Here is a 19365-nt window from a genome sequence, read left to right as displayed (position 1 = left end):
ACAACCAACAAGCTATCAATTAACAACAACATAATAACCTATCAAAACCACAATACAAGACCCAACTTTCAAGGGTCTAACAATCAAGCTAATGCCATCAATGTAGCTACAGGGCAAAAACCCAGATTCCAACCCACACCTAGAAACTATACACCCCTTGGTGAGCCATTGGATGTCATTTTTGAGAAATTGGCTAAGGAGAACCTCATCAAATTTCCTCCTACCCAACAAATTGATCCAAGCCAATCCAAAGCTGCATGGTACAAGGACAATGAGTATTGCAAGTTCCATAAGGTAAACGGTCACACCACCCTCAGATGCATGAAACTGAAAGATTATGTGCAGGACCTCATTGATCGGAAAGAAATCACTGTTGGTGCCCAAACCTCTCCCAATGTAGGCTTACAAATTTATCAAAATGCTTTTCCTCCACACAACAACCAAAATCTTGGAAAAGTACCTATCCAAAACAACAACAACACCAACAACCGCCAACCAAACCAACAGCATGGGAAGAACAATGACCACACTTCATCCTATATAGACTATGGTAGCCTTATAGGTTGTATATACGAGAAAGAGCCTTCTGTCAATGTTATCAATATCTGAGGACCAGACAATGAGTGTGCCGTCACCACTCGAAGAGCGCGATTTAACATCGCAGGCCCACCAGTTTCATCAACACCATCAGCTCCATCAAAAAGTTGGTACAATATCTTGGAACACCTTGGGAACATGCCAGCCCAAATATCCATTTTAGACCTTCTCTCCACTAGTCATGTGTACAAAGACATCCTTGACAGTGCCCTCATAGAATCTCGTGTCCCCTCAAATATCAATGCTACTAACTTTCATAATCTTGTCGGACACCTATCCTCCTCATGTGCCCTATCTTTCAAACCCACTAACATACCCGTGGTCGAGCTAGATCACACCCTTTCGCTTCGCATAGCCATCATGGTATCCAATTTTTTTGTGAAAAGAGTAATGATAGATAATGGATCAACCTTGAATATTTGCACCCTAAAATTCATAAAACAAGCTGGGTATACTAAGGCAGATATGATCAGTGAGGTTATCACCATCAAAGCTTATGACAACTTGGAAAGAACCACAAAAGGAACTATTTTGCTGCCAATCAAGGTTGGGCCAGTCATCCAAGAAACACTTTGCCATGTTATTGATCTAAACCTACCATTTAACATCCTCCTCGGTCACCCATGGATTCATGCCATGAAAGCAGTTCCATCCACTTACCATCAGTGCATCAAATTTTTGCATTAGGGCCCTGAGGTAACCATCCATGCCGATCCAGAACCCTTTGCTTACTGCAATGCAGTTGAAGCCTCATATACAAATCATTGCCCTGGAATTGATATCGGCATAGCCATCGCCAGCTCATCCCACACTTGTAATGACCCAAAAACCATCCTCACCTCCACCCTATCTACCGTGAAGATCAATAACAAAGGCTATGGAGTGTATAGTCTGTCAGATGCATTTGTTGTCGAGGCACTCCCACTTGATCCACATGCCTATGGACAACCAACATATCACAAAGCTAAGGAGATTCCACCTCCTCAATACAAACAGTTTGGCCTAACAACCTTTGTATCCTCAAAAACCCCTCTTCATGAGGAGCTCACTCCAGATATCAACAATTGGTTACATAAGGATGCACCTCCAAGAAATCAAGCACGCCTTGATCACTTCAGCCAAAAGTATCCTCAAGAACATAAGCTCATCACTGACAAATGGAACTATCAAGGTGGTGGTCTAGGACCAGAAGAAAGAGGCATGCAGTGCCCCATCGACGCACACAAGTGGGAATCGAAGTCAGGTCTTGGCTTTGGCATACCCACAACTAGGGGCACCAATTAGAATGGTCATGCTTTTTTGAACATCCACTGCAACCTTGTGGAAATCGAAGACATTCTTGAGGAAGTTGAAAAGAGAGCCTACGACGATATCCCAGACAAACTCTTCCTAGGAGACTCTGTTCTCCGATAACTATCCATCTATCTCATTGACCTACCACTCGCTCATCCACAACTCATAGATTGGGTCCAACCAAGCGTCATACACATTGATGAGTTCACATTAGAGGAAGCGCTTCTAAGATTCATGGGAGCTGAAACACCTCACAAGAAGACAAAGCTAGATTTTGCCTATATCTATAAACTAGATCCCAAAGGGTATTTTGGAGAAAATCCCCAACCTAGTTCTGATACACCCAAAACTGGAACTAAGGTGAATTCGGGACTAGCTAAGGTAGCGAAGAGAACCCCTCAGTAAGAAAATCCAGAGCCACAAGAAGAACATGAGGGTTTAGTATTGCCTCCTCAAGATAATCGACCAGAGGTGTCATCTATTCTAATAGAGGATACTAGAGAAGTCAACATCCATTCTTCAGAGATCCCCAGACTTGTTCACATTGTTGCATCCCTATCACAAGACCAAGATGATCTCCTCTTTGAGGTCTTAAGAGAGAACATTGGCCGATTTGCATGGTCATATCAGGACATGCCAGGGTTGGATCCAAAGCTTGTAGTTCACCATCTTGCAGTTGATCCAAAGATCAAGCCCGTCAGACAAAAGCTTAGAAAAATGCACCCCAAGGTGGCATTACTGGTCAAAGTTGAATTAGAAAGAATGTGAGCTGCTAAGGTTATCTGACCTATCGACTACTCAGAGTGGATTTCCAACATGGTCCCTATCACTAAGCCTTCCGGTGACATCAGAATCTGCACTGATTTTAGAGATCTAAACAAAGCTTGTCCAAAGGATGATTTTCCCTTGCCCAACATAGATATGATTGTAGATCTTACAGCTGGACATTAAATTCTGTCCCTTATGGATGGATTTTTTGGGTATAATCCGATCAAGATTATAGAAGAGGATCAACATAAGATAGCATTCACTACCCCTTGGGGAACCTTTTGCTACACCATGATTCCTTTTGGCCTAAAGAATGTTGGGGCTACCTATCAAAGAGCTATGACAACCATTTTCCATGATCTTATCCATAGCATTTTGGAAGATTATGTGGACAATATCCTAGTCAAATCTCACACCTTCATGGATCATCTCACTGACCTGGAGAAAGTCTTTGATAGGTTAGCCCAATATCATCTCATGCTAAATCCTAAGAAGTGTGTCTTTGGGGTCACATCGGGCAAGCTTCTAGGCTTCATAGTTTCTAAACGAGGTATAGAGATTGACCCCAAGAAGGTCAAGGCTATCTTAGACATGTCTCCTCCCCAGACACTGCGACAGCTTCGCTCTCTTCAGGGAAAGCTTCAATCCGTCCGACGCTTCATCTCCCAGCTTGCAGATAAGTGTACACCATTTTCACATTTACTAAAGAAGGATGAGAACTTCAAGTGGGATCCTTTATGTCAGCATAGCTTCGAACAGCTCAAGCAGTATCTAGCCAATCCCCCTATCTTGGTCCCACTAGTTCCTGGTCATCCCTTAATCTTGTACATATCAACAACACCTACTGCTCTAGGGGCGCTTCTAGCACAACATGATAATTATAGCAGAGAAAGAGCCATCTACTATATCAATAGAACCCTAGTTGGTTATGAACTCAATTGCACTCCTATGGAAAAAGCTTGTTTGGCAGTTGTTTTCTCAACTCAAAAGCTTTGCCACTACATGCTAAGTCATACCATCCAACTAGTATCCAAAATTGATCCTCTCAAGTATATGCTCTCTAGAACAACACTCACAGGTTAGCTAGCCAAATGGGTTATGCTCCTTAGCGAATTTGACATCCAGTATGTGGACAGAAAGGCAATCAAAGGGCAAGCTATAGCAAATCACCTAGCTGATGCACCTCTAATAGATGCATATCCTTTGATCACAGAATTTCCAAATGAGCATATCTATCTAATTGAAGAACAACCCCCATGGAAACTTTATTTTGATGGCTCATACACATCTCATGGATCAGGGGAAGGAATATTGTTGGTTACACCTCAGGGAGATTACATTCCAAAAGCCTTCAAGCTACAATTCCCTAGCAGTAACAATATAGCAGAATATGAAGCTCTCGTAGTAGGATTAAAGATAGCTGCAGAATGGAATATCACCGAGTTAAAAATCTTTGACGATTCTCAGCTCATCATCAAGCAAGTCCTAAATGAATATCAAACCAAAGATGAAAAGCTATTAGCCTACAAAGAGCTAGTTGACCAGCTAACCCAAGATTTTACAAAGCTTCAGTTTACACAAGTACCTTGAATGCAGAAAAAAGTAGTAGATGCTATGGCTACTATCAGCTCACTCTTGGAAATTTCCCAAGCAGCTACACAGTATGAGTTTTTAGTCGAGCAGCTCCTCACACCCGCCTATGCGAATGAGGATTCAAATCGTGTTTTTATCTTGGTTGGTCCCCAATCCCCTTGGTACCATGAAATTCACACTTACCTTAACAATGGTATCATATCCCCTCACCTCACATGTACCCAACGCCAGAACCTCATCCAAAAATCATCCCGCTATGTTATCATAGCCAATACCCTATATCGTCGAGGTTATCACGATACTCTCTCTCGATGTTTAGATGAAAACGAGGCCGCGATGGCATTAAAAGAAGTGCATTCTAGACTTTGCGGTGCCCACACGAGTGGTATTGTCCTAACACGAAAAATCCTTAGAGCAGGCTACTATTGGCCTACCATTGAAGAAGACTCCTGTGACTTTTTCAGAAAGTGTCTCCCATGTTAGCAGCATGCAAATCTTGTGCACGCTCCAGCATAGGATCTACAGCCTATTGCACCACCTTGGCCTTTTGCTTGTTGGGGCCTTGATCTAGTTGGAACTATCACCCCTCTCTCATCTGATGGATATAAATGGATAATAACAGCTATAGACTATTTCACTAAGTGGGTGGAAGTAGTCCCCCTAGTCTCAGCTAGAGGAGTTCAGGTCTCCAAGTTCATCTTGTACCACATTGTTTGCCACTTCGGCATCCCATCCACCATCTTCACTGACCACAGAGGTAACTTTGAAAATCTCAACATGGAAGAATTATGCACTTCCCTTCGCATCCATCACCACTTTTCTAGCCCATATTTCCCACAAGGTAATGGCCAGGCAGAGGCAACTAACAAAACCCTCCTCAAAATCTTAAAGAAAGTTGTCAATGATTTCGGTTGCGATTGGCACCTACAAATAAATTCAGCTCTATGGGCCTATCGAAATTCCTTTCGTACATCCACAGGCACAACTCCATACTCCTTGGTTTAGGGTGCCGAAGCGGTACTACCCATAGAGGTTGAACTTCCCTCATTGTGCATATCTTTGCGAGGGCAAGTATCAGATGAAGAATACAGAGTAGCTCGGCTCACCCAGCTAGATCTCTTAGATGAGAAGAGACAAAAAGCTTGTGACCATCTCACAGTCTACCAAACTCATCTCAAAAGGAATTTCAACAAGAAGGTGCTCCCACGACACTTTCAGCCAGGTGACATGGTCCTCAAAGCAAATATGAAAGTCCAAGCAGATCGAGAAAAGAAAGGCAAGTTTGAACCTACATGGCTTGGTCCCTATGTGGTTACCGCCTCCTTTGGCTCCGGAGCCTATCAGTTATCTACACCAGAAGGAGAACTCTTGAATGATCCCACTAATATAAGTCATCTCAAGAAGTTCTATGCTTGAAGATCCTTGGTATACCCAGCTTTTGAAAAATACAAAAAAATAGTAAAGAGAAATAAATGTCCAATGGTGAAAACTTGGCAATTCAAGCGCCTTGGATAGGTACCTTGGTGAAAATCTGGTAATTCAGGCACCTTGTGTACTAAAGACTAATCCATTATCTATCACTATCCTATCCCTCATCCATCCACCCACCATCCCATAACACACCTGCTTGTTCCCTTGGTGTTCCAACCAAATATCCAAAATATGATGAAGCTTGTAAATACCTCCTGTACAGCTTGTAAAATCTTGTACCTCAGATTGTAAAATCTTGTACCAAATCTTGCATTATACCTTGTAAATCTTGTACCATACCTTGTATATCTGCATCTTTTCCAAAGCTTGTACCATATTCCAGCTTGTAAATAAGCTTGTATCTTAGCTTGTATACTATCACGTGCATAAAACGAACCCCATTTTCACTTAAGCTTTTCGCAAACCATCTACCTATCCACCTATCAACTATTACAAACATCCCACCCTTCATGAACATTTCCATCTCACAAAACCCAAACATGAACAAACTTGTACATTTGTAACATATCTTGGTCCGTCAGCTTGTACATTCTCTTTAGCTTAGTACCATTGTATCTATCCAGTGTTCGTGTCAGTCCATCCTTGATCAACATCTTACACACATCACACATCTTGGTTAGCTATTCCAATGCATCCTTTAGCTAGATTTCCTATCACCAAAGTGTTATCCTTCTTAGTTCAGCTTGCTAGATGCATCACTCATCCAGATCCATTAGCATAGGTGCTCTCTGATAGATCCTTGCAGGATATAGCTTTCCTCATGTCTGATCTTGGTCCGTTAGTACCTCATCCTACCCATCTCGTTGGCAAACGGCTCTCTTTTGGATTTTCACTTTCTTTTGATTTAGAATCTTCCCTTTTGGGTCTTGAAATATCTTTTCCAAGCAATCTTTTTGGTCCCTCCTCAAGGTTGCCACGATCTTCCATATCATGGTATACTGCGAATGGGGCAATCAGAGTGTAAGGTCTTGATCATGTCTTTCGCTCGTTTTCTTTTTTTGCTTTTGGATTACCTAGTGTCATTTCCACGCTGCTTCCTCTAGGATTCGTGTGTGATACTGGGGCAATCCTTGCGTGTTTTTTTTGAGTCAGTTCATCAGTCCTTTGGACGGTTGGTGAAAAGGCCTTGATGTTCTTGGTAACCTTGGCAATTAACCAATAGTCCTATAGCAAATCTAGTGCTCAACTACATGGTGGTACTTCTCTTTGAAGTACCCCCCCGCTCAAAAAAAAATCTTCAATGGATTCCCTTCATCTCCATTATCCCCCATCCATCTCCAGCATCTATCACTCCTCCCCCAGCTTATGCATCAATATCTCTTTGAATCACTCCTCATGCTTAGCTTTAGGGATCCACAATCCTAGTCTTAGGGATCCACCAATCAAATCAATCCACCAAGCCTCATCTTTCGAGATCCACAATCTTAGTCCTAGGGATCTCCGAAACCCATCTTCCGCCAATCCGACTCTTTGAGATCCTATTGCATCCACTTTTATAATCCCCTCATCCATCTCCCTATCCTGGATTCATTTTTATAGCACTCCGCTCCTTCATCCCCCCCCAATCTTGGAAATTTTTAAGCTTGCTTTACTTTTGTGCCTCTGATTTCCCTTTATCATTCTCTCATAGTGAGAGTTTGAGCTAATTCAGCCCCTTCTCTTTGCCAATCTGTGTCTCTGCTCATCTTGATTTCTTGTACTTTTCAAGAAGCCGTCGAGCCTCTTTTATCTCTTTGCCGCCTTCTTGAGGGGGCATCATCTGAGTCTAGTCTCTCCTCTTCTTATCTGAGACTGGAGCAACATTATTGCTAAAACATCTTCCTCATGTCGTCTTCACTTGAACTTGTTTGAAATAGTGTTGTCTCAACACTATGTCAAAGAGGGGCAAAATGTAGACACCTAAATTTGATTACACTGCTTTGGTAATCTAATTTAGCCATCTCTAAAGGCATCATTTATTAAATTCTTATTTAATTAATTCTTTGCCATCCCCTAGCTGATTAATTTAATTAATCATCTATAGTCCTAATTGATAAATCAAATAACCTATTATTTATCAATTAAATCCTTTTCTCCTATCTAATTCCAAAAATCTCCATTTATTAAATAAATCTATTTGATAAATAAAAATCCTCAAATCTAAAAACCCGTAACTTATCCCTAATCCTCCATTTAGCCTAATCCACCCCATCCACCCATACTAACCAAGCTTAGCCACTAACTCACCCACCCTCATTAATGCCATCCACTTGCACATCTCTAACATTCTTAATCTAATCCTAAACCCAAGCCTAATCCACACCCTAATGTTGTCACATTCCCTAAACAAGTTTAAGACTTTCCTAAACCAAACCAAAGTCTCCCCTCAAAAATCCCAACCACCAAGTCATGAGTGCTCTTACAAAACATAAAAGACTCTTACAAGCCCACTCATGACTCTTACATCCATCTTCCACACTCTTCCCTCTTCCACACTCATTCCTCTTACATCTCTCTTACATACTCAACCCCACTCATCATGCCTTTAACCAACCCTTTACCCTACCCTCTCACACTCATCCTCCTTGTGACAAGTGTCACCTTCCCATTGGTGCTAAACAAGCACAATCCATGTGCTCTCCTTTGAGTGCATCCTAGCCCTCCTTAAGCCTTCATCTCTCCTTGCATCTTAGCCCTCCATCCCTCAAGCCCTTAGCCTATAAATTGAATCCCATCCCAATCCATTCAACAAAAATCTTTGAGCTAAAGTTATCATGCCCTTTTGAGAGCCAAAATCCATACCCATACCCTTATAATGCCAAATTGAGAGCTCACAAAACTACTAATTTGCTATTACCCATCTCCACCATTTAAGCAACTTTGAGCATCTTGAGCATACATCCACATCAAAGGACGCATCTACAAAATCAAGAAAGAAATGAAGTGCTTCATCTTTTGAGGTTTGCATCTCTTGTTTGTTTTCTTTGTCTAAGCATATATGTGAACTTAGTTTTGGTTTGTGAATGCTTTCTTTAATGTTAATGTTCCTTGCACACTAAAATCTTGTTCTACATCCATAAGAACTTCCTCATTCACTGCTCAATGTATCTTAACACCTTGATGGGAATTTTCAAACAACTCATTGAGAAGATCGAGATAGCGAAGATGACCGATTGTAAAAGTAGAATCCTCCCTACATATGTCAACCATCTTCCCTTGCAGCTATCCAAACACTTTAAACAACTATCCACTAGATCCTTCCATAACAAAGGTTTATTTGCACCTTGAAATAGAGGTATACCCAAATACTTACTAGGTATCAATCCTTTCTTAATTTTTAAAATTCTACAAATCTTGTCTTGTAAAGGCCCAACAGTATTAAAGAAAAAAAATTCAGGCTTTTTCCAATTAATAAATTGGCTAGTAGCTTCACTATACCTCTCAAGGACAACCTTGATCACCCTAGCTTCTTTGATTGTGGTCTCTCCCATCAAGAAATTATCATCTACAAATTAAAGGTGTGTTACTAAATCAATCCCTCTTACAACTGATAATCTATTCCATTTAGCACAAGCATCAGCTCACTTAATTGATCTACCTAAGACCTTTGCAAGGATAATAAACAAAAAAGGGGAGAGGGGGTCACCTTGTCGTATGCTAATCTTAGCTTTAAAGAAGCCTTGAGGGATACCATTTACAAGAATTGATATCTGTGGGTTAGATATGCAACTAAAAACCCTATTAGACCAACTTGCATCAAAACCAAACCTATGTAGAATTTTCATAAGAAAGTCTCTATTTACATTATCATATGCCTTCTTTATGTCTAACTTAATCATCATACTTGCCTCCTTATTTAATTTAAGGGAGTGGATGGCTTTGGGAACCACAATTATACCTTCATAAATGGATTTCCTTGGGGCAAAACATTTTTTGTTTACCAAAAATAATGGAAGGAAGTACCAACTTTAATCTATTTGCAGTAACTTTGGTAATTACCTTATACACAATATTACACAGAGCTATAGGTCTGAAATCACTGAAAGTCTTTTTCTGCCCCTGCTTCGGAATTAAAGATAAAAAAAGTATTATTAAAATCTCTAAACATAAAGGCACCTCTCCTTGATTCCTCCACAACCTCCCATGGCTCATAACCTAGAAAGTGCCATGCTTTTTGGAAGAAAAGGGAGGGGGGCGTGGGGAACCATTAGGCCTTGGAGCTTTATCACTTCCCAAATCAAATAAGGCCTTCTTCACTTCCTCTTCTGTAATAGGTTTGTTCAAAGACATATTTTGATCTATTTAAATCAATTCTGGAATAATTTCTACTAGTTCATCCTCCCTATCAACCTCCAACCTCTCCTTCCCTAATAGCTCAAAAAAGAACCTAATCGTTTGCCAATTAATATGTTCCTATTTGGTAATGATTTCCCCTTCCTTATTCTAAATAGTGAGAATCTTATTCAAATCTCACTTCCCTTTAATAGAATTATGAAAAAGCTTGGTGTTCCTATCCCCTTCTTTCAACCAAAGTTCCCTAGATTTTTGACACCAATAGATTTCTTCCCTTAACAAAATCTCCTTATACTCTTTCATAAGAGATGTTTCTTGAACGAAAATATTATTATCCATACCAAATTCTAAGATATGATTATTCAAATCTGCAAGTTCTTTTTCTAACTTGAATTTCTCCTCAAAAATATTTTGAAAGACTTCTCTATTCCAATTTTTAAACTATTCCTTCACAAATTGGAGTTTCTTAAAAAACTTGAAAGCAAAACAACCTTTCTGCCTCAGAGCCGAGACCCACCAAGACTCCACCAGGTCCAAAAAACCATCCTTCCTAAACCACATCTTTTTGAATCTAAAAAGGGCTCTCTTCAGTGTTGTATCCTTCCAAAATTGAAGGAAAATTGGAAAATGATCTGAAGTAGAGATAAACAACACATCAACTTGACATAATCAATCAATTTTGCTCCAATCCCCACTTAATAAAAATCTATCAATTTTCTCTACAATATTTGTAAAGCCCATTCTGCAATTGGTCCAAGTAAAATTCTCATTGACCAACTTTACATCTTGTAGGTTGTTTGAAATAAAAAAGTCTGCAAAGTCCTAATGACTTTGGTTCAATAATGCCTTCCCTCCAAATTTCTCAGCCGATGAAAGAATCACATTAAAGTCCCCCCCAAGAATGATCAAACTATCTTGTAAATTCTCTAGTTTAGAGGAAATCAGCTACCACAGTTGCCTTTTTTGGTTTGGATTAATGGGACCATAAATATTAAAAGCATAAAAACATAAGTTTAGTTGGTGTGAGAACACCTTGACTAGTTTCCAATTTGTGTCTGAATCTAGCCACTAGTACATTTGACCTGATTTTTCAACGAATATTGGTCAAAAATTTTCTTGTAGAAATTCTTGTTGCAATTTCTACCAAGTATTGGTCAAAATTTTGACCAATGCTTGGTAGAAACCTGCCAGGCATTGGTAAAAATTTTGACCAATACGTTGTTCAAAATTTTCAAAATTCTTGGTGTGGTTTCTACCAAGTATTGGTCAAAATTTTGACCAATGTTTGATAGTTTTCGATGAGCATTGGTCAAAATTTTGACCAATGTTTCATAGAAAGCACCCAAGCATTGGTTGAAATTTTGTCAATTTTTTTTTGAGGCATTCTATAAAATAGTTCACATGCCTTGCCTATGATTTGACATTTTGCATGCATCCTGCACTCCCTAATCCTGGTGATGGATTATAGAGACTGATCTGAAATGATGATGCTAAAAAACACACACAATCAAATCCAAAATGAACTTGCATTACAAATGGATTGTGGAAATCTGATATTGTTAATTTTGCATGCATGTCTACCAGGACATCATCGTTTCAGATCACTCTCTATAATTCATCATCAGCTAGATGAGAGAGTGCATGATGCATGCAAAATTTCAAATCATAGGTAAGGCATGTGAACTATTTTATAGAATGCCTCAAAGAAGCTAAGAATATTGAAATACTTACAAGGGTGTGAGGCACTTCATATTTGATGATCACACAATATGGTTTAAGAACTCCTCCTCGTTGATTAACTTGCACCACAAAATGACAATCTTCATCTTTATTGTGGGCTCGTATCCCCTATGTGAGTTCTAATGTAGAAGCCAAAGCAGAAAAAATAAGTGAAATCATGTTGAATAAGGTTTCTAATCTCAACTTGGTCAACATTGTTTATTTAAGGGCTATAGACTGGGCAATTCTTCAATGTCTAACAATTAGGGGTAGCATTGCATTGAAATGTCCCCTTTTTGCTTTTATATGATATTTAAAGCCTCTAATCAGATTTTTAAAATCAAACAACCAATATTTCAAAGATCCACCAATTTATCAATAAAACCCAAATTGGGTATGCCCGAAATAGTGCCAAAAACTTCATAGCTTCACATATTATTAATAAATTTGAAGGTGGAAATTTTTATAGAAATTTCACCAGAATAATTACCTACAAAATGAAATTTTCGGATCTATATAACATTTACACAACAGCTCCCAAACGGAGGACAAAAACAATGCTCATCGGGTTCCCGAAAATAACACAAAATAGCCTGAAAACACCACAAAAAAACTAATAATATGTCAAATAAGTATAACCATGACCCAATACATATAATAAACTCTATTTTAACATCTAAATGTCTGAAATATAGCAGCAACCCAAACTGATATGAAATACTCAACCGGAAACACCAAACTCTTACAAAAAACACACTCGAAAACCCACAAATTTGCACTGTTCAGCACAAGGGAAAACTCTGCATCAGCTTGCACATGGAATGGATTTAAAATACCATCCTTAGCCTTCCTAGAAACTTGCAAAATTCCATCCTTGGGTCTCCTTCTCCACAGGTTTGGCAGCCTCTGAAGAACAACAAAGCAATGAGCAAAAATCAAGTTCTCGAATGAGCCCAAAATGCCTCCAAATCCCTTTAAAAGAGGGCATAACCCTAAATCACGACCAAGAGGGGTTAATAAAACATATTTTAATAATTATTTTCATTTATTAGTCCATTGGTTTCCAAATATTAGCCCCTTTTTATGAAACTTCACCTTTTTGAGCCTGCCTGCCTTAGCAAAGATTATTATTTTTAATTATTTAAAAAGGGGACATGACATGCATCCTCTTTAACTGTTACATGTACAACCCTACGAGGAAATAGGTTGTTAGACGCTTCTTTTGGCCTATAAGGATATGACTGCAATAAAGACTAAGCTCAATCAAATATTCCCAAGTTCATAGTAGCTTCTACAATTTCAATTGATTAGCATACGAATGTAGAAAATAACTATTTACCAAATGTATGTACTAGTGGAGTCAATCTCAAGCACCAAAAGAAAACTATATATATAATACATTCCATTCAAACACATGACAACAACACAAATTTTGAGTTCATTTGAATATCCTCAGTTCAGTGCAGTAAGCTTAGCAAAATGATACAATCAAGCCAAAGTGAAACCCTTAGATAGGTTGCCATTTGTCTTTTGTTGCAACAAGTTCAGACCAAAAAATATATGAGGTGCTTTGAGATGGAGTAGCTAGGAAATCATAAATAAAATTGGCATCCCTTAACACATGTCTTTTATTTTTATTGGTTTAATCTCATTTATAATGGTGAGTAGGTAATTTAGGAATTTGCTGATTTTGTTTTGATAAGAATTTTTTGATGTATTTTGCATATATAGCATATCACTTGAAATAGTCATAGATCACACCACATAAGCTAAATGTTAACTAAATTATAAATAAGATGTTAACTTGTATGATTAAATGGGAAATTCAACATAGAGGAGGTACTGATAGTTTCTTTCCATCTTTAATAGTTAATTATTTATCATTTATAAATTATTTCATATTGCCTCAGGCCATAGCCAAGAAGATTTTTTGACTGGCATGAAATATAAGATTCTAGTATTGTTTCCTATAGATGATAATGACAAGTTTACTGAAGAAACTAGGCAGTTTGCTAGTTTGGATGTCTTGGGTGATGGAAATGTGGCAATTGTCAAGAGCTTACATGAACATTCATGTCTTATCATGGAAGAAGCATACAAATAATAAAGTGACTCTATTATTTGTCAACTATGAAATATAACATAAAGTTGTCTTATGAGAAATGAAGTCTTTTAAGCGAAACGTGTAACCAATAAACTACATGGCATTTGTTGTGAAGAATAAGCTTTGGCTCTAAAATGTTATAAAAGTGTTGATTCTAAGGGACCTTCCTACACATTTGTAAAGAAAACACTAAATGAACCTTCCTACATGTTACGTGGTGTGTGTTCAATGGGACGCATGTAAAATGACCTTCAAAAACACATTTACCTTCAAATGAGCACTAATCTTGACCTTCCTAATAGAAGAGCAATCCATTGCACACAATTTAGATTAGCTATCAATGTGCTAGTCAAACTAATAAATTGAAATTATAGAAGCAGAACTTAGCAAAAACTTATGTTTAATCATGAATAACTAAAACCCACCAGTTGCCAGTGTTGATATAATCAAAACAAAATTTTTACATTAGCTTACTTGTTTGGTCAAAAAACCAGCCTCAGATATTACTGATCAATTTGTGGGTTTTTTGTGGATTATTAAAAACAAATGTTTTCTTCTATAAGTAACTGTTTTCTTCATTTTCACATCAGTTTCTCTACTTATACTCGCCAAGAATGAAAAATTTTAGACTTTGAGAGTAAAAGGTAATATTGAATTTTTTTTTTATAATGTATTGCATTTGATGCTTGAACTCTGTTATTTTTTCTATACAATAAATTTGGCATAAAAATGATTATTGCAGGTTCTTTTTCTATGTTTTATAGTATTTTAGCAGAGTTTTAGTTACTACATTTTCCTATAATTTTCCCACATTTAACTTGTGAAATTGAACTCCAATAAACTTAAAAGTTTTTCATGTCAATATAATTAAATTAGCCCTTTACTTCTCATTGTAAATGTTTAAAACAATTTATTATGTTGCTTCATATTGGTTGTTTTATCATTACTTGATATTTTCTTCTCCATGTTAAACCTAAGCCCTTCCACATGATAGAAAAAAAAATAGGACTTGTTCAGGGTACATGTGACCCAGACAATTTCTAGGTCAGCAAAAAACTCCCCACTTCTCTTTTTTTGTTCCCCCCACTTAAATTGTCTTTATTGATTCACCTAGTGAAAGTATGTTAAACAAAATTTTATTTAGTTGATAATCACATTTAACTGGACTTATAAAACACCAATAAACCCCAGAGCTATCAAAGATTTAGCAAGAGACATTTATAGACTTCTGAAAATCAATATCAGGCATAACACATATTTAAATATTTCTATATATGCATGTTCCACATAATAAAGCATCCAATTACCACATAGAAGGCTCAAGTCCATAATGCCAAATGAACCAATCAAAAATTTGAATTTACCATCGTCGTCATAAAATATTATAGTAATAGTCTAAAAGACTAGGGTTTTAGACATACCCCAATAGTGATCAAATATAACCAAATAGCCAGATCAATGTTGCCTTTCTCCTGGGTCAGAGACAACAAGAGTGTTGACATTAACTTTTCATGCACATATAGTCACTATATTTATATAGAAGCAAATCTATTAACAGAAATGGCAAATAATTCTTGATCCATCCAACTTGGTAGAGCAAAAAATTATACCTTCCATGCATTGGCCATATTCCCAAAACACTCTACAAATTGAGAATCAATTCTAATTGCCTCCTAGTTTTTGGCAATGTCCATATCAAAATCATGCAGCTACCCAGATATTAAAACAAACAGATTCAGTAGTTGTACAGATAACAAAAGTAGATGCAGCTTGGGCACTTGTATTTCACTATTTGTAAGACAAATCATTAGTAAGAAATGAGCATACCTGATAATATATTGCCCCAAGAAGTAGAAGATTGTTTGTATGTTGAGGGTTCTTCTCATAAACAACATTGGAATGTTCCAATGCCTATGCGTAGCTGCTACCTTTGTATTTTTGATGAGCAAGAGCCAACAACATGTCTTCATCTGCTGTAGCAAACATAGAGACTCAATTCTTTATTATTCTTGAAATCTACACACATGGCTAACAATAAAAAATAATTACAATGTAATTTCAAAATTATGGTTGATTACACTAGGACATTCTATTAGTAAAAGCAACAAACTTTCCTCCAGACCTTGGATATCTTTTACAAAAAAGTGGTAACAATAGTTAACACCAAATAAACAAAGAATTTGATCTGCTCTACTAAGAGAAAAATTAATTCTTGAATGAGACCCACAATTGTAGCAAGTCACAATTGGAAATATTGTATACTAACTGAAGACATGAGAAATCATGAGTTTTGGAATTGGATTTGCACCTACTATGGTGGCTTCAACTTTTGTACAAGAACTTCAATCAAACATAGACTATACCAAAATGAAAAAAAGGCATCAAAAAGTTGACAACTATATGTGCAAATTGAGTAAATTTCCACATCTATATCTATGGAAATTGGGTAAGTTATCAATTTATCGCATTTAATTATGTATTTTTTTGTAAATCAACAAACAATACTGGATACAAGCGCAATATGAATTTGTGGCATCTAAATTCAAGGTCAGTCCACAGTGTAAATCTCCCACAAACCTAAAAATATCTAAAGAAAGAATTTCCTTGTTGTTAATTCAAAGTTATCAAAAGAATTAGCTCAATATTCTCTACTATAATGATTAATGTTTTGAAGTTTAGAGGCATGATATTTAATTAGCACATTTCTTATTTGGATGCACATACACACAACTTAAAAATTTCAAATGTGAACTTACTTAAAGTATTGTCGGCCATCAAAGCCACTAAGAGCATACAAAGCTCCACCCAAAACTGCTCCTGCTAAAGCAAATCGCTACCAAAGTAGAGATCCAGACAAACAAAACACAAAACATTTATATTAGCAATAAGTACAAACATATTTAGTAATCAGGAAAAAACTACAATCAAGGGAAAACAAAATTGAAGTATACAATGACAGAATTACAAGAACCCTGCTCCTCTATTTGACTAAAAGGGGTTAAATGTTTTCTCAAAAAATCAAATTCAAGAAAGACAAAGGTGATATGCTTATTCAAAAGATGCTCTGAAGAATATAATTAATTTGATTATAGCTTCTAGTTTGTATAATGTAAATTTAAAATCAACTTATGATTATTTATGCACCAATTATGTTTCTACATTTTGTTTAAACCTTAAAGTAAAAAAAAAATCTCCTCTAGTAACTTAGAAAATTGGGTCACACATGCATGTGTGTGTGTGTGTGTTCTACAAATATTGTATCTAGAATAGATGTTTCTTTACTAATAACATGAAGTCAAATAATATCAATTATTCATAAACCTAAGATTCCAAACTCTCAACACTAGTAAATTACTAAACATTTTATAATACTTATCTCTAGAAATAAGTAATCAAGAAATAATATTGTTAAAGATATTGAGAAAAAATGTTATACTTGATAAAAATAAATATTGTACAATATTGTGTATAAACATTACATACCCTTATTTAATAAGATTTTTGAGAATTAATGGCTAGCACAAGGTCCAAAGAAAAAATCATGAATGTAGTCAGGAAGGAAAAGGAAACCCACCAAAGGTCCAAGTAAGTTCTAAATATTACAATTTGAACAACAACAGATTTGTTTATACCCTCCAATACTTAACTGTTAGGAATTTGAATTTCAAATTTGTGAACTTCTAAAATGTAAACCCCTAGACTCCTACCACTTTACTTATGATCAAAATTGACCTTATTCCATTATTTAGGACTTGTTACATCCATTTTATCCCATTTGGCATCTTAGGTTCCACTTGACAACTTTTGGTCCTATGGTCCTTACCAGGACCATTAGGACATTTGATTACATTCTTGAATTCATTACAATCCATAGCCACTATAGGCCTTAGTATTTCATAGTTAGGTCCTCTAGACCCAATATCACTCCTTCTATTCCTTTATGTGTTCAAAGCATTCATGGCATCATTTGATGCTCTTGCACCAAGTACCCAAGTAGCCCTATCCTCGTGCAACCTTGGTTTGAAGTGTTGGGTGTGTGATCTTGATGACAGATTAGTTTGGGAATAGTATTGTAATAATAAAAAACCTAGATTTTCTTTTTGAGAATAATAACACATTGTCACCAATCCAATGTTTTGTTCCCCTCCTTTTGATTTCCATTCAATGAACCTTGGGCCTTGCTTATTCAATCCACACATTGTTTCATCTCTTCTATTAAAACTTGTAATGTTCCTTCCTTCATAGTAATTTCTAGTTTGAAATTTTCAATTGAATTGGTGTGCATGACAGAGAAGTCTATGGACGTTGCCACCCACACAATCAAGAGTGTGGCTTCAATACACTGTCGAGGGCCCAATTTGAATTTGTGAATGTATTAGATTGGTTGATAAGTAAGAGATATTTACAATAAGAAGTTGGTAGCTAAAGTATTGAACTGAAATCTTTAATGGTCCAAACCTAAATTAAAAAATCTTAAATAATATTGAAATTGTCGAATATTTCTTGAATTAGGAATGAGGATGAATTGAAAGTGGTAAAATTTCTTACACTACCGAAATCAAGAAATCTTAAACTTACAAAACTGAGAGATACCTATAATATTTCCTTTTAAAACTGCAAACTAAAAATCTTAATAATCCAGACTTCACACAATAGAGGGAAAATTACAAAAAACTTGCAATATTCCAATAGAAAACTATTTTTTTCCACTATTATTTCTTATTCAGGTAAATCAGGTAATACATGAACAATGCATAGTGCATTCAACACCTACAGTGCTCCTATTTTTATTTAATTCTTCAAATGCAAAAAACAATAGGTATTAAACTTTGCACTTGAAGTAGCTATCTCCTTATTGGTTTTCACAAATATGAATGGCCTTTTAAATAGGTCTTCATGTTCAATATGCAGCATCTAGTTTTTCTCTAAACTGAGACAAAGCTTGGGTTACTGTATTAACCAACCAGACTGAATCTCTATGTTCTTCACATGATTGTTTTCACAATTTACACTATATTCATGATTGTCTTGATGATGTTCTTAGATCACCATAGTTTTATTTTTATCGTTAACTTTGATATAACATTGATAGTATATAAGTTATATTTTTAATTGCATTTAATTCATTGAGATACTAGTTTCTCTTCTTTTTCTATCAGATTCAAACTAGAATGGAGGACCTACGTCATTTTTGAACCAACAACAGCAAGAATATCTATGTCATCCTAATTATCAAAATATTGAGACGTATCCATCCCTTCCTTACCATGGGAACAACAATCTACACATAGGATCATCTCTTCGTAACAATTCTTGGAATAGCCATTCATAAATAAGAGAGTCCACTTTTCCAACTACTCAAAGAGGAAATCAAGATCCTGTTGTGAATAGATATGCATATGAGCAACAAAAATACTCTTTTCTAACATCACAAGGAACTTTTCCAACTACTCAAATAGGAAATCAAGATCCTATTATGAATGGGTATGCATATGAGCAACAACAATCCTCTTTTCTAACAACACAAG

This window comes from Cupressus sempervirens, chromosome 2 (assembly GCF_028749045.1).
Source record: "Cupressus sempervirens isolate cs-2001-9-10 chromosome 2, ASM2874904v1, whole genome shotgun sequence".
In the NCBI taxonomy this organism is placed as follows: Eukaryota; Viridiplantae; Streptophyta; class Pinopsida; order Cupressales; family Cupressaceae; genus Cupressus; species Cupressus sempervirens.
This window is presented reverse-complemented; position numbering follows the sequence as displayed.